Source organism: Trachypithecus francoisi, unplaced genomic scaffold (genome assembly GCF_009764315.1).
Source record: "Trachypithecus francoisi isolate TF-2019V2 unplaced genomic scaffold, Tfra_2.0 Lachesis_group2, whole genome shotgun sequence".
In the NCBI taxonomy this organism is placed as follows: domain Eukaryota; kingdom Metazoa; phylum Chordata; class Mammalia; order Primates; family Cercopithecidae; genus Trachypithecus; species Trachypithecus francoisi.
In genome coordinates this window covers 77620358-77634127 of record NW_022681465.1, presented here as the reverse complement: position 1 = coordinate 77634127, position 13770 = coordinate 77620358, and the positions used below count along the sequence as shown (strand labels likewise).

The window sequence follows — 13770 nt, the reverse complement described above, 5'->3', positions numbered from 1 at the left end:
GCGATTTCTAGGTCGCGGAAAGACACTGTTTCGCCATAGCAAGACGAAGTTACCCTGTGACTCATTTTTCAGCAGCTCCGGGTTTCCTGTAGCCTCGGATTTCTAATTATAACAACCATGGGGTCAGCCCAGCCTCAGGTTTCTTAGTTCTGGCAAGTTTTGGTTTCCTACTAGTAAGCCCTGCTTTAGCTCCGCAAGAGATGTTTAACTCCTGTAGAAATGGGGATACCAGCGAATGCGTTTTTTTGTTTTTGTTTTTTTGTTTTGTTTTGTTTTAGGTTTACTGATGACCTGTTAAGCAGTGTTGGGAGCTCTTATACCAAGTTCGGTTTTGCAATATCGAGTCCCGTCTTAGCTATGCTTGCGTGTTTTTTAAACTCCCGTGGAAGTCAGGAAATGCCGACGAACGCAATTTCTGTTTTACCAAGCTCCCTTTGACAATAGTAAGTCCAGCTTAACGCGACTTTTTCCTCTTGTGGACCAAATCGGGATATACCAGCTACTACGATTTTTTAGTTGGAGCTAAACAGATTTAACCGTGACTATTTTTGTTTGTTTGTCGTAGGAAATTTAGACAGGTGCAAACTGTAGGGGTATTATATCTGACAGGGATATCCTAATCGTAGGATTGCATTGTTTAGCAATATTTGTAATTTCTTCTTTGTAGGGTTGGTTCCCTGTAATTTTTGCTTATTTTAAAATTATTTTTGTGTATTTTATTCTTAGAACGATGTTACCGATGTTTTGTTTTCATTTTTTACTTGCATTTCAGACTTTTATTATTTTAAAGTTTTATTTTTAATTTTTATTTATTTATTTTTTTGAGACAGAGTCTCACCCTGTCGCCCAGGCTGAAGTGCAATAGCATCATCTTGGCTTACTGCAACCTCCGCCTCCCGGGTTGAAGCAATTCTCCTGCCTCAGCCTTCCGAGTAGTTGGGACTACAGGTGTGCGCCACCACGCCTGGCTGATTTTTTTGTATTTTTAGTAGAGACGGGGTTTCACCATGTTAGCCAGCCTGGTCTCGAACTCCTTACCTTAGGCAATCCGCCCTCCTTGGCCTCCCAAAGTGCTGGGATTACAGGCGTGAGCCACCGCACCCAGCCTGTAATGTATGTTTTTCCTGCTAGTTTTCCGTGTCTCAGCTTTTTGCTCCTTGACTTTTGTTCTCTCAGGGGCCAGGGAGCCGAGCTCGGTCTTAGCCTCGCTGGTGTCAGGTCCCGAGTTCTGTCTGGCGGCTCTGCTTCCTGTGCGGAGCTGACAGTTTAGTATCAGCACGTTTGCCAGCAGTGCCCACTAGGCGTTTGCTCAGTTAGTTGCTGCACCCAGCGTGACGTTTCCTGCTCGCGGGGTCCTTATGTTTTCAGTGCTGTCACTTTCTCGGTCCTAGAACCGCTAGTATCTCCTAGGAATTTCCTGAACTCCGTTTTGCGGTGAAGAACAGTGATTGCACCGAGCTGCTGTATGCACTAGCAATTCCTTGGTACCGTTAGCCGGCGCTTTTTCTGTCACAACACATTAAAACGGGTTAAAAGACCTTAAACTGATTAAACACATTAAACGGATTAAAACACATTAAAATGCTACAACACATTTTTCTGTCACAACATATTTAAACAGAGTGTGTTAATTCCTCCAAACACCGCTCCTTTCTTAGAGCACGCTGTTTCTCTCTAGCAGCACCACTTTTGGGACCTAAACGGATGTTTGGCAATACCGGCGCTATCCGCTAGGTGCAGGCGCTTGCTAAGTTCAACGCGCCAGTTTCTCCTTAGCAAGGTTGTTGGCAGAGCAGAGCCCTAGCGGACAGTTTTCCGGGGCTCGTTTCCGGAAAGAGATAGTTCTTGGCCTTTGAAGTGCTCTTTTATACTTGCGTTCCGCAGTGATAGTTCTCTGCAAGGTTTGCTTAGTGTTCGTTTCATTTCGGTTTCTTTTCTCTCTGTTTTTCTATCGGAATGACAGTTTGTTTTGGTTCTATGTACTCTCTAAAATTTTATTGTTTTTCATATGTCTACTAATTTTCGTGCATTTGTTACTATTGATTTCTTAATATCTGGCTGGCCTCCGCCACGGGCTCTGGAGAGCATAAATACCTAGAGTGATGGTAGTGCACAATGCACTCCTTGATCAGCGCAAACATTTGTTTCCTCCCGGTCTGAGGCTTAAGCGATGGAGCAACATTTTCTTGGCTTTGTGAAGCGTGTTTTGGATTCCGCAGAGGTGGCGCCAGAGCCCCAGCCTCCGCCTATTGTGAGTTCAGAAGATTGTGGTCCGCGGCGTCTCCCTTTGTATCCAGTACTAGGAGAGTACTCATTGGACAGCTGTGATTTGGGACTGCTTCCCGGTCCTTGCTGGCGGCTACCTGGAGTCTACCCGCAAAACGGACTCTTTCCTGGAGTCCAGGGCACCTTAGAACCAACTACAGCCCAGCCCGCTGAGTTCAGTTGGCCGGGGACACAGAAGCAGCAAGAGGCACCTGTAGAAGAGGTGCAACAGGCAGAGGAACCCTAGAGACTCATGCTCCAGCCACTTCCCTTGTGCAGTCCTCCCCACCCCTGGGACAGACAGCAGGACTCCAAGGTCTCTGACAGCTGGAATGCCACCATCCTCCTGTCCTGAATTGGTGGCGCCACCTCCCGAGTTTCTCAGGCTGCCTGGAGTGGATTTGTCACCTTGGTTGTGCCGGGTTCTCTGTACTCTGGGTGTGCTACCCACAGATCTGTGGAGCTAAGCAGCCTTAGATAGCAGCAGAAGACTTTTGGGATTCTCCTCCATGAAAAGATTCTCAGTTACCAAACGTCTTCACCTAGAAAATAAAAATACATTAAGATGTGCCTTCATTGCTGGTTGTCAATTTTTAAAATATCTTTTGCTGATGAATCTCCCTTGTTTCGGGTCGCTTATTACTTGCAGTTTCCATATATTTTAAACATTTGTATTTATTTTATTATATATTTCATTTTTATCTGTTTCAACTTTGAGAAATCTATTTTATGACTGTAGAATTCTTAGAGTTTTGGCAAATTTAAAATTTTTTTTTCCATTTTATTTTCAAATCTTACTCCTACTTTTTTCTAATTACTGCTTTCTAAATGTATTTTTTTATTTAATTGTATTTCACATATTTTACGTTATGTCTTTTTAAATTCAATTGTTAATTTTATTTTTGTTCTAACAGCTGTCTTTTTTTCAGTATAGCAATTCATTGTGTTTTACACTCAGGAATTTTATTGGCAGTCATAAGACTGAGGGGTTTATCAATCTTTGCTATTTCTCATGATAAGGAAGGAGACCACCCCTCATATTGTCTTATGCCTAATTTCTGCCTCCAAAGAAAGAAGAAGTAAAAACTAAAAAGGCAGAAATGAAATCCACAGGCAGACAACTCGGCCCGGCGCCCTGGGCCTGGTAAAGATTGACCCCTGACCTAACCGGTTATGTTATCTATAGATTCCAGACATTGTATAGAAGTACATTGTGAAACTTCCCGCTCTGTTCTGTTTCACTCTGACTACTAGTGCATTCAGCCCGTCACGTACCCCCTAGCTTGCTCAATCAGTCACGACCCTTTCATGTGAAACCTTTAGCGTTGTGAGCCCTTAAAAGGGACAGAAATTGTGTACTCGGGGAGCTCGGCTCTTGAGACAGGAGTCTTGCTGATGCTCCCAGCTGAATAAGCCCCTTCCTTCTTTAACTCAGTATCTGAGGAGTTTTGTCTGTGGTTCGTCCTGCTACAGTGGAAGAATCACACAATTACTTATATTAATACAACTGCACAGATGACCAGTTCTTAATATTACTTATCAGGCGAGGCAGCGTGGCTCACGCCTGTAATCCCAGCACTTCTGATAGCAGAGGCACAGGGATTGCTTGAGCTCGGGAGTTTGAGGCTAGGCTGGGCAACAGGGTGAGACCTGTCTCTACAAAAAGTACAAAAATTACCCATGTGTGGTGGTATGCACCTGTAGTCCCAGCTACTTGGGAGGTTGAGGTGGGAGGGTCCCTTGAGCTCAGAAGATGGAGGCTGCACTGAGCTGGAAGGCACCAATGCACTCCAATGGAGCGAGACCCTGTCTCAAATAAGTAAGTAATTTAAAAGATTACTTATTCATGGGTCCCAGGGCTAGCAGTGTTTCCTGTGTCTTTTTCTTTGGAATAATAATTTAGTGTGGTTTATAAGATAACTACCAATTACTTAATCGTACCACAACTTTGTTTAGTAATTCCAGTAGACAGAGCAGGTCCGGGTTGGCCTTGCCTGATTTGTCTGTCTTTTCAGTTTTAAACCTCCTACATGTCAGAATATAGCCCTGATTGTGGTTTCTCTGCATAGGGAATCCAGATTTAAGCAGAACAAGTATCAGTTTATTTCACCTGTGATAAAGAGCCTTAAGCCTGTGTTCAAAATATCTTATTCTGAGCGAGTCCTGGATTAGGGATTTCTTAGACTAACAAGTCCATGCTTCCATTCTAAGTCCCCCCGTGAATGTGATTTCTTAGGCTGGAATAAGTCCAGATTGAGTCGAAACCAGTACTAGCATAGCCATCCCTGCGACTTCTTAGTCCCAGTAACTTTTGGTTTCATAATGACTTATCCTACTTTAGTTATGCCTGAGTTTTAAATATAGAAGTCCGGGCATGTCGGTGGAGATCTTTTAGGAGTAGCAAGTAGCGGTTTAGTGGTGCCTGCAGTCCCTTAGTTAGAAGTCCTGGTGAGACCAAGCAGATATTGATACAGGCGTGACAGCGATATCACAGCTGTGAAACCACATTGTTTAGAAGTGTTTGCATTTTCTTCTTTGTAGAGTCAGTTTTCTATGTTTTGCTTGGTTTTGAATTTTCATTTTATGATTTTTTTCCAAATGTATTGTTTTTATTTTATTTTCAGCTAACTTGCCCTTTTGAAAAACAACAGTTACTAATTTTTCTTTTGTCAACCCTCAGCTTTATGCTGTCTGGTTTGTGATGGCTTATGATCCCTGGAACTAAACACTCTAGTCTTTTCGCCTTACTGGCCTTTCGTGGATGGCATTACCATGCTAGATGCTCCTTGTTGGTTGCACTACCAGTTGCTTCTGTGAGGCCTGCTAGAGCCCAGGACATTGAGGTGCTGGGTGACCCGTTTCCTCAGTTGTGTCTCTGATAGGTTCAACCACTCCGCAGATTCTTGGTTCATCCGGCTGTGTTTTGGAACAAATGCTGATTCTTCCTGGGAGCCGAGTGTCTCTCAGTCGCATTCCTAGCTGTTTTCTTCAAAGGCGGCTATTTCTCCTGGTAGCACCACTTGTTGGTGACATCAGATGCTTTCCCCCATGGCAGTACTGGTTGTTGCATGGAGTGGCCGGTTTCTCACTCGCACTGTGGCAGCTGGCAGTTATTCTGTGGGGGCGCAGCTCTCAGCAGCTTCCCTTGGTTCTTCGTGTCAGCTGTCCCTGTACCGGTGTTTGTGGCGGTATTTCTGTCTGTGTTTTTTAGATAACAATGCCGTTCCTTTCTCTAAAACCAGCTATGTCTGAAACCAGCAATTTCTCTCAGGCACAGAGTCCTCGGTTTCGCAGAGCCTGTTATTTCTAGGTTCCAGAACTGCTGTTTGCTCCGTTCCAGCGACATTGCACCCAGTACCGTTAGGTGCTCCTTGTTGGAGTTTTGAGACAGCGTTTTGAGATAGATGCACCAGCACTCCAGACCTGACACCTGAAGAAAGCATTATCATTTCAAGCTCAGTAGGGGAATAGAATGAGTGGTGTTAGAGAAAGCAAGCAAATGCTTGAAGAAAGGGCCACTCCACAGTATTTTTGGCTTTCTCCCCACTTTTTTTTTTTTTTTTTTTTAGACAGGGTCTGGCTTTATCACCCAGGCTGGAGTGCAGCGGCACAAGCATGGCTCACTGCAGCCTCAACCACCCAGGCTCATGCAATCCTCCCTCTCTGTCTTTCAAGTAGCTTGGACTGCAGGTAGGTGACTCCATGCCTGGCTGGCTGATTTTGCAATTTTTTGTGGAGATGAGTTCTCACTCTATTACCCAAGCTGGTTTTGAACTCCTGGCCTCAAGTGATCCTTCTGCCTCGGCCTCCCAAAGTGCTGTTGTTGCAGGGGTGGGCCACTGCAGCTGGCCTATTTTTGACTTCAGACAAAACAATTCAATACCAGGTCCAGGTGAAACAAAGCAAGATAATAAATTACTAATTCGCATCTCTGAACAGCTGGTGTCAGTTCCAGTGCCTCAACTCAATGGGAAGCCTGCAGGCAAAATTAGTTCTCCAGTGCAGTCCATACAGGTTACTTATTGCAACATAGTGCTGACTGAAGAGTGGTATGGGGATCTAAAGAGGCAAACTGATACTAGCTGGCAGTGTCTTCATGTTGATCAACCTAGTCAGAATGGTAACTTAGTTTTTGGGGGGTTTTTGTTTGTTTGTTTGAGACAGTCTTGCACTGTCACACAGGCTAGAGTGAGGCGGCATGATTTCGGCTAGTTGCAAACTCCACCTCCTGGGTTCAAGTAATTCTCCTGACTCAGCTTCCCCAGTAGCTGGGATCACAGGCATGTGCCACCACACCTGGCTAATTTTCCTGTATTTAGGAGAGACCAGCCTGTGCTGACCAGGCTGGTCTCCAACTCCTGGCCTCAAGTGATCTGCCCACCTTGGCCTCCCAACGTGCTGAGATTTCAGGTGAGAGCCACCCCACCTGGCCTACAAGAGTAACTTTTTTTTTTTTTTGACATGGAGTCTTGCTTTGCGCCCAGGCTGGAGTGCAGTGGCACAGTCTTGGTTCACTGCAAGCTCTGCCTCCTGGGTTCACGCCATTCTCCTGCCTCAGCCTCCCGAGTAGCTGGGACTACAGGCGCCCACCACCACGCCCGGCTAATTTTTTGTATTTTTTAGTAGAGACGGGGTTTCACCGTGTTAGCCAGGATGGTCTCAATCTCCTGATCTTGTGATCCGCCTGCCTCCGCCACCGAAAGTGCTGGGATTACAGGCGTGAGCCACCGCACCCCGGCCGTAATTTTTTTAAACAAAGGGTTTAGCACTGCCTGGAATCATTTTAGTCATACCAAGTATGATTTCGCAATAGAGAGTCTCGCTCTGGCTATGCTTGTAGCATAGCCTCATGTGGAAGTTGGGGTGTCTAGGCTACAGGACATTTTTGGTGTTGCAAATATCTGTTTATCCATGGCTATTTCCTCTTAATCCGAGGAAATTTCGGATAGGCGCAAGAGGCACGGGTTTAGTGCTAATGCAAATACAGTGGTAGGATATATCGCTGCATTCAGCACTGTTTGCAATTTCTTTGTAGGGTTCTTTGTATGTTTTGTATACTCAAAAAATTTTTTTTGATGTATCTTGTTCTGGGAGGGAGGTTACTGGTGTATTTTATTTTCATTTGTTTGCTTTAAATATTTCGTTACTTGTTTTTTATTTAAATGTTATGCATTTTAGCTTTTCTTACCCACTGCCTTCCCCAGGATAGTAAATGTGGCATATTTCTTCTACTGAGTTTGAGTATCACGTCTCAGCTTTATGCTAACTTGCCTTCTCCCGCCCCGCCTTGGAGCCGAGCTGGTGCCTGGTCTCTAGGGTTCTTTTCCGCAGTTCTGCTCCTATGCCGAGCCAGCGGTTTCGCATCAGCACTTTCGCTAATAGCGGAGACTCGTTGTTTTCTCGGTTACTGCACTGTTGTTAGCGCTGAACTAAACAACGTTTCAGCCGGACGCGGTGGCTCACGCCTGTAATCCTAGCACTTTGGGAGGCAGAGGCGGGTGGATCATTTGAGGTCAGGAGATGGAGACCAGCCTGGCCACCTGCTGAAACCGGTCTCTACTAAAAATACGAAAATTAGCCGTGCGTCGTGGCGCATGCCTGTAATCCCAGCTACTGGGGGTGGGGGCTGAGGCAGGAGAAGCAGTTGAACCCGGGAGACAGAGGTTGCAACGAGCCGATATTGCGCCACTGAACTCCATCCTGGGCAACAGAGCAAGACTCCTTCTAAAAAAAAAAAACAAACAAAAAAACCCAGAACATTTATCGTTCTCAAGATTCAGAAGTTCTTTGTGGTATCGCTTCCTCTGTCGTAGCACCGCCACTTTCACCGCGCTGTGTGTCTTGCTGTCTCAGCACCGTGATTGGCCGAGACTTTCATGGGAAGGGCTTGTCCTCGGCTTTTCTGTCACAGGCGTATTGCACTGGGTAGGCGCTTTCTCGGTGGAAGCACCGTACAACCTTCCAACCCGCGATATTTCTCAGAGACCAAGATTTCTTAGTGGCAATACCTTAACTGCGCCAAAAATAAAGTTTGACGCCGGCTGCACCGCTGGTTGTTCAGTGTCGGCACTTGATATTGATGCAGGATTTTGCCTCCTTAGCTCAGCTAAGTCCGGGTTCTTGTCTCAGGATCAGGAAGAAATGGGCACGCGGATATCGAAGAGTGGAGTAGAATTTATTAAGCTCCTATAAAAAAGAGGGGTCCTGAAAGAGGGTTGCCGGTTGCCTCCTTCGCAGTTGAATACAAAAATTTTATATGAAAGCTGATGGAGCTGGGTTCCCTGTTTGTGTATGGCGAGATTTCCTGGTGGCTCCACCCACCCCCATTCCCCCAGTGCGCATGTGGGTCCTTAGTCTGCTGCAAGCGTGAGTTTAGGCAAGTCCCCTGTGCAAGTTCCCTTATCTGCACAAAACACCTATCGGAGGTTGTCTGGGGACCCTTCCCTTACAGTCTCCCTGAAACTGGCTAACTCCTTTCACTATGTCCCAGTACCCCCGCTTCCTTGGACTGGCACTTTCTTAGTCGCAGCACGGATCATACGTCCAAGCAGGATTGATCTCGGTGGCAGCATCGCTGTGGGTCGAGCCCGCCGCTTCTCCCAAGCAGTTTCGTTAGTTTTGGGGTCCTAGCACCGCTAGTGGTAAGATAGCGGCTCTTCATGGGTCGTGAAGTTGCAGGACGTTTGCCAACTCCACACCACGCTGCCTGTCTAGGTTCGGCTAGGAGGCAAAAAGAACAGACTCCTGCAAAGGAAGAACCCCGAGGGTTGGATATTTAGGAGTCCTTTGCAGTCCTTCGTCCGGGATGCTGCACTTGGCTTTCTCCTCCCTCTTGGAGAAGAATGCATATTTACTTCTCCCCACTCTCCGGGTTGCATTGTCCAGGGATCTAGACTACTTGACATTTTAGAGCTTCTACTGGATCATCCTTTAGAAAGAATTATCAGTTACAATAATGTCTATCCATCTTCTTTAAAAAGGTTTGCCTTCATGATTCTTTGTCAATGTTTGGTGTCTTTCTCAATAAATAACAGAGAAACATCAAATGTCTTTGGTTTCTTTTGTTTTGTTTGATCGTTATTGTTTTAGGATTAGGACCAAGTCAGAGGTGTGTGGCTGGGTAAGGAGTACAGGTAGGGAACAAGCTGAGGCACCTCCTGCTTACATTCCCTGATTCCTGGACCCAAGCACATACTTGGTAGGGCTGTCTTTAGTCAAAAGTTCTTCCTGGGCTCTGACAAGTACCTGGGAAGTGGTGCCATAGTCCCCAACTCTACAAATTGCTTTACTGGAAGATGGGTTGTCAGACCAAGTTGACTAGTTGAAAGGTGACTGGGGCAGGTTAGGTAGGCAATGGTTACCTAAAGGCTGTAAAACCAAGTGTCTAGACCTACATACCTTGGTGGTGAAGACCTAGGAAACCAGGTCTCATGCTTTGACTCAAAACCCAGCTCCATCACTTACACACTAGAAGGTGTAACATTTCAGAAGTAAATTCAAATCTTATGCTTCATATTCCTGATCAGTAAACTGAATGGCATGTTACACGAATCATGGTGTCCACATTTTTTCTAGGTTATACTATTGAAAGATCTTAGAACACTCTAGCACAGTGTAAATGTTCATTATATGTTAATTACAATTACTTTTTATGATTTTTTTCAGTGATTTTTTTAATACCCCAAATCACCAAACACAAACCTGAATCCACTAAAATGTCCTAACACCCTCATTTTGAGACAACTCGTAGTTCTCCATGCTAAATTCTTCGTGAGGAGTAATAAATTCAGTTTACTGAACTACAAATTCAGTTTCTGGTGGTCTTTGGCTAAAGCATATTCACTCACATGAGAAATTAATGAAAATGACATCTAGCAGGGATGTTAATGGTTCTTTAATTACTTTGGGTTCATTTCTGATTGGCCTTTATTTCTAATAAAGGTATCGAGAAAGGCAAGAAATAAAAAAGTTTAGAGGGTGCTAGGAATTTTTTTAAAAAAATCTTCACCACCCAGATTTGTGGAAGGAGAAGTAGTTTCAAATAGTTCTGTAATTATTTGAAACTGGAAGTATCAAATAGAGTCCCATAAGAATAAGTTTCCGTATTAGCAACTTGGAAGTTCCTAGAGTTATGAAAGGTGACGTTTTGTATTTTTCTTAAAGAGTATAAATTTTGCATCTATACTTACTTGTAAGGAGATCCTGGCCAGAAATATGATAAGGCTATGTATTGTGACTATTGTTTTCTTATTATTAGAAATTCTTCACTCTTTAATTTTTGTCTACCACCATTCTTTCCATGTGGGAAAACCTTTAAAGGATCCAATCCAAGGCCGGGCACGGTGGCTCACGCCTGTAATCCCATCACTTTGGGAGGCTGAGACGGGTGGATCACGAGGTCAGGAGATCGAGACCATCCTGGCTAACACGGTGAAACTCTTGTAGTCCCAGCTACACGGGAGGCTGAGGCAGGAGAATGGCGTGAACCCGGGAGGCAGAGCTTACAGTTAGCCGAGATCATGCCACTGCACTCCAGCCTGGGTGACAGAGCGAGACTCCATCTCAAAAAAAAAAAGGATCCAATCCTCAAAGAAAAAAAAAAAACCCTTTGATTATGATTGTGCATGATAAGTTTAATTGATACACCTATATTGTCTTGAAAATACAGTATTTAATTCCTTTCTTTCTTTCTTTTTTTTTTTTTTTTGAGACGGAGTCTTGCTCTGTCGCTCAGTGGCGTGATCTCGGCTCACTGCAACCTCTGCCTCCTGGGTTGAAGTGATTCTCCTGCCTCAGCCTCCTGAGTAGCTGGGACTATAGGCACGTGCCACCACAGCCAGCTAGTTTTTGTTTGTTTGTTTGTTTTTGTTTTAAGACAGAGTCTCGCTCTGTAGCCCAGGCTGGAGTGCTTTGGCAAGATCTCGGCTCACTGCAAGCTCCGCCTCCTGGGTTCAGTCATTCTCCTGCCTCAGCTTCTGGAGTAGCTGAGACTACAGTCGCCCGCCACCACGCCCAGCTAATTTTTTGTATTTTTAGTAGATACAGAGTTTCACAGTGTTAGCCAGGATGGTCTCGATCTCATGACCTTGTGATCTGCCCGCCTCGGCCTCCCAAAGTGCTAGGATTACAGGCGTGAGCCACCGCACCCTGCCTGAAGTGAAATCTTTACTGCTGCAATTGTTTGGTTGAATGCATGGAAGAGGTGGAAGCCCCGGTAATCTTCTGCAGACAGCAGAAGCCTCCGTCTAAGCAAACGCCTGCTGAACTGAGGCTCAGACTGATGCCTCAATTCTTGTTTATTTATTTAGAGACAGGGTCTTGCCCTGTCACCCAGGCTAGAGTGCAGAGACATGATTACAACACTCCATCTCAAAGAATAAAATAAAGTGAAAGTTTAATGTATACTAGTATGCTAGCCAGAATTGAATTGTTTTAATCTGCATTTCTTCGATTTTAGTGAGCCTAAACTTATTTTTCCTATAGGTTTGAAGGACACTTTTCTCTTCACAGAAATTAACCTTTTGTCAGCAAATTAAAATATTTTTCTGAATTTTTCTTTAACTTTCAAATTTAATTATATGCTTTCTGTTTAAAGGGGAAAGTGAGCAAAGAATATTTAGCATTTATATATTCAAATGTTTCAATCTTTTTCTTTGAAAGTTCAGAGCCTACATTCAGTTTTTTTCAATTAATTTTTTTAACGTGATAAAATACAAATAAGAGAAAATTTACCTTTTTAACCATTATTAAATGTACAGGTCAGTGGCATTAAGTATATTCACAGTGTTGTGCCACCAGCAAACTGAAACTCTATACCCATAAACAAAAACTGCTCATTACCCACTCCCTCCAGTTCTTGCAAATCACCATTCTACTTTGTCTCTATAAATTTGTCTACTCTAGGTACCTCACACAAGTGAATCATGCAGTATTTATCCTTTTTGACTGGCTTGTTTCACTTAACCTGTTATCCTCTGGGTAAATCTATATTGCAGCATATGTCAGAATGTTCTTCCTTTTAGAGGCTGAATAATGTTCCCTTGGATATATATATTCCATTATGTTTATTCATTCATCCATTGAGGGACACCTGGATTTCCTCCATTTTTTGGCTTTCGTGAATAGTGCTTTTATGAACACAGGTTTATAAATATCTATCCAAATGCCTGCTTTCAAATATTTGTGTATATCCCCAGCAGGAGAATTGCTGGATCACATGCTAATTCTATTTTTGGAGGAACTGTTATGCTGTTTTCTATAGTGGCTGCATCATTTTATATTCCTGACAACAGTGCACAAAGATTCCAAGTGCTCCACATACATACTAAAGCTTATCTTCTGTTTTTTTTTTTTTTTTTAAATAATAGTCATCCCAGTGGGTGGAAGGTGGTTATATTCACTTTTGCACTTGGAAAACTGGCAACAAAAGCCAAGGGCATGGCAAAGTGTAATAAAATGTGTTAAAAAAAAAAAAAAAAAAAAAAGCTGGGCACAGTGGCTCACGCCTGTAATTCCAGCACTTTGGGGAGCCGAGATGGGAGGATCACGAGGTCAGGAGATTAAGACTATCCTGGCTAATATGGTGAAACCCCGTCTCTACTAAAAACACAAAAAATTAGCCGGGCGTGGTGGCGGGCGTCTGTAGTCCCAGCTACTCGGGAGGCTGAGGCAGGAGAATGGCGAGAACCCGAGAGGCAGAGCTTAAAGTGAGCCGGGATTGCACCACTGCACTCCAGCCTGGGTGACAGAGCGAGACTCCGTCTCAAAAAAAAAAAAATTACTTACTTTGAATTTAGTGGTGTTTGAGCCAGGAGATGTGCCAACTACCTCCGCTTCTCAACAGGAAGCTATGGCTCTGGGAGGTGCTTCATCTCTCTTTAGAAGGTTTCACAGGAAGTAGTAAGAAAGTGTGAAAAGAAAGGCGGAGCTTGGTCGCTCACACCTGTAATCCCAGCACTTTGGGAGGCCAAGGCGGGCGGATCACCTGAGGTCAGGAGTTCAAGACAAGCCTGGCCAACATGGTGAAACCATGTCTCTACTAAAAATATAAAAATTAACTGGGTGTGGTGGTGCCCACCTGTACTCCCAGCTACTCGGGAGGCTGAGGCAGGAGAATTGCTTGAATCTGGATGGAGGTTGCCGTGAGCCGACACAGTGCCACTGCACTCCAGCCTGGGCGACAGAGTGAGACTTCATCAGAAAAAAAAAAAAACACAAAAAAGCACCTAGATACTTTCCATTCCCTTATTTTGCTTTCTGATCCATAAATGTTTTCTTTTTTTATTCTCCAAGACACCAAGAAAGAAATTTTTAAAAAAATTCTGCAAGTTACTTAAGTTTTTAAAAGATCTGTTTATATAAGACCTGAATGAAAAATGCAAGTTTTAATTATTATTTATTCTTAATCATTTTGTATTTTTTCTTGTATTATTTTATTTTATTTGTTTGTGTGGGGTTTTTTTGTTGTTTTTGTTTTTGTTTTGAGATGGAGTCTCACTCTGTTGC

At 44.0% G+C, this 13770-nt stretch overlaps 1 pseudogene; it reads left to right on the top strand.

The window, feature by feature from the left end:
• Positions 1 to 1001: 1001 nt before the first annotated feature.
• LOC117065076 lies at positions 1002 to 3797 on the top strand (annotated as a pseudogene).
• The last annotated feature ends 9973 nt before the right edge of the window (positions 3798 to 13770 follow it).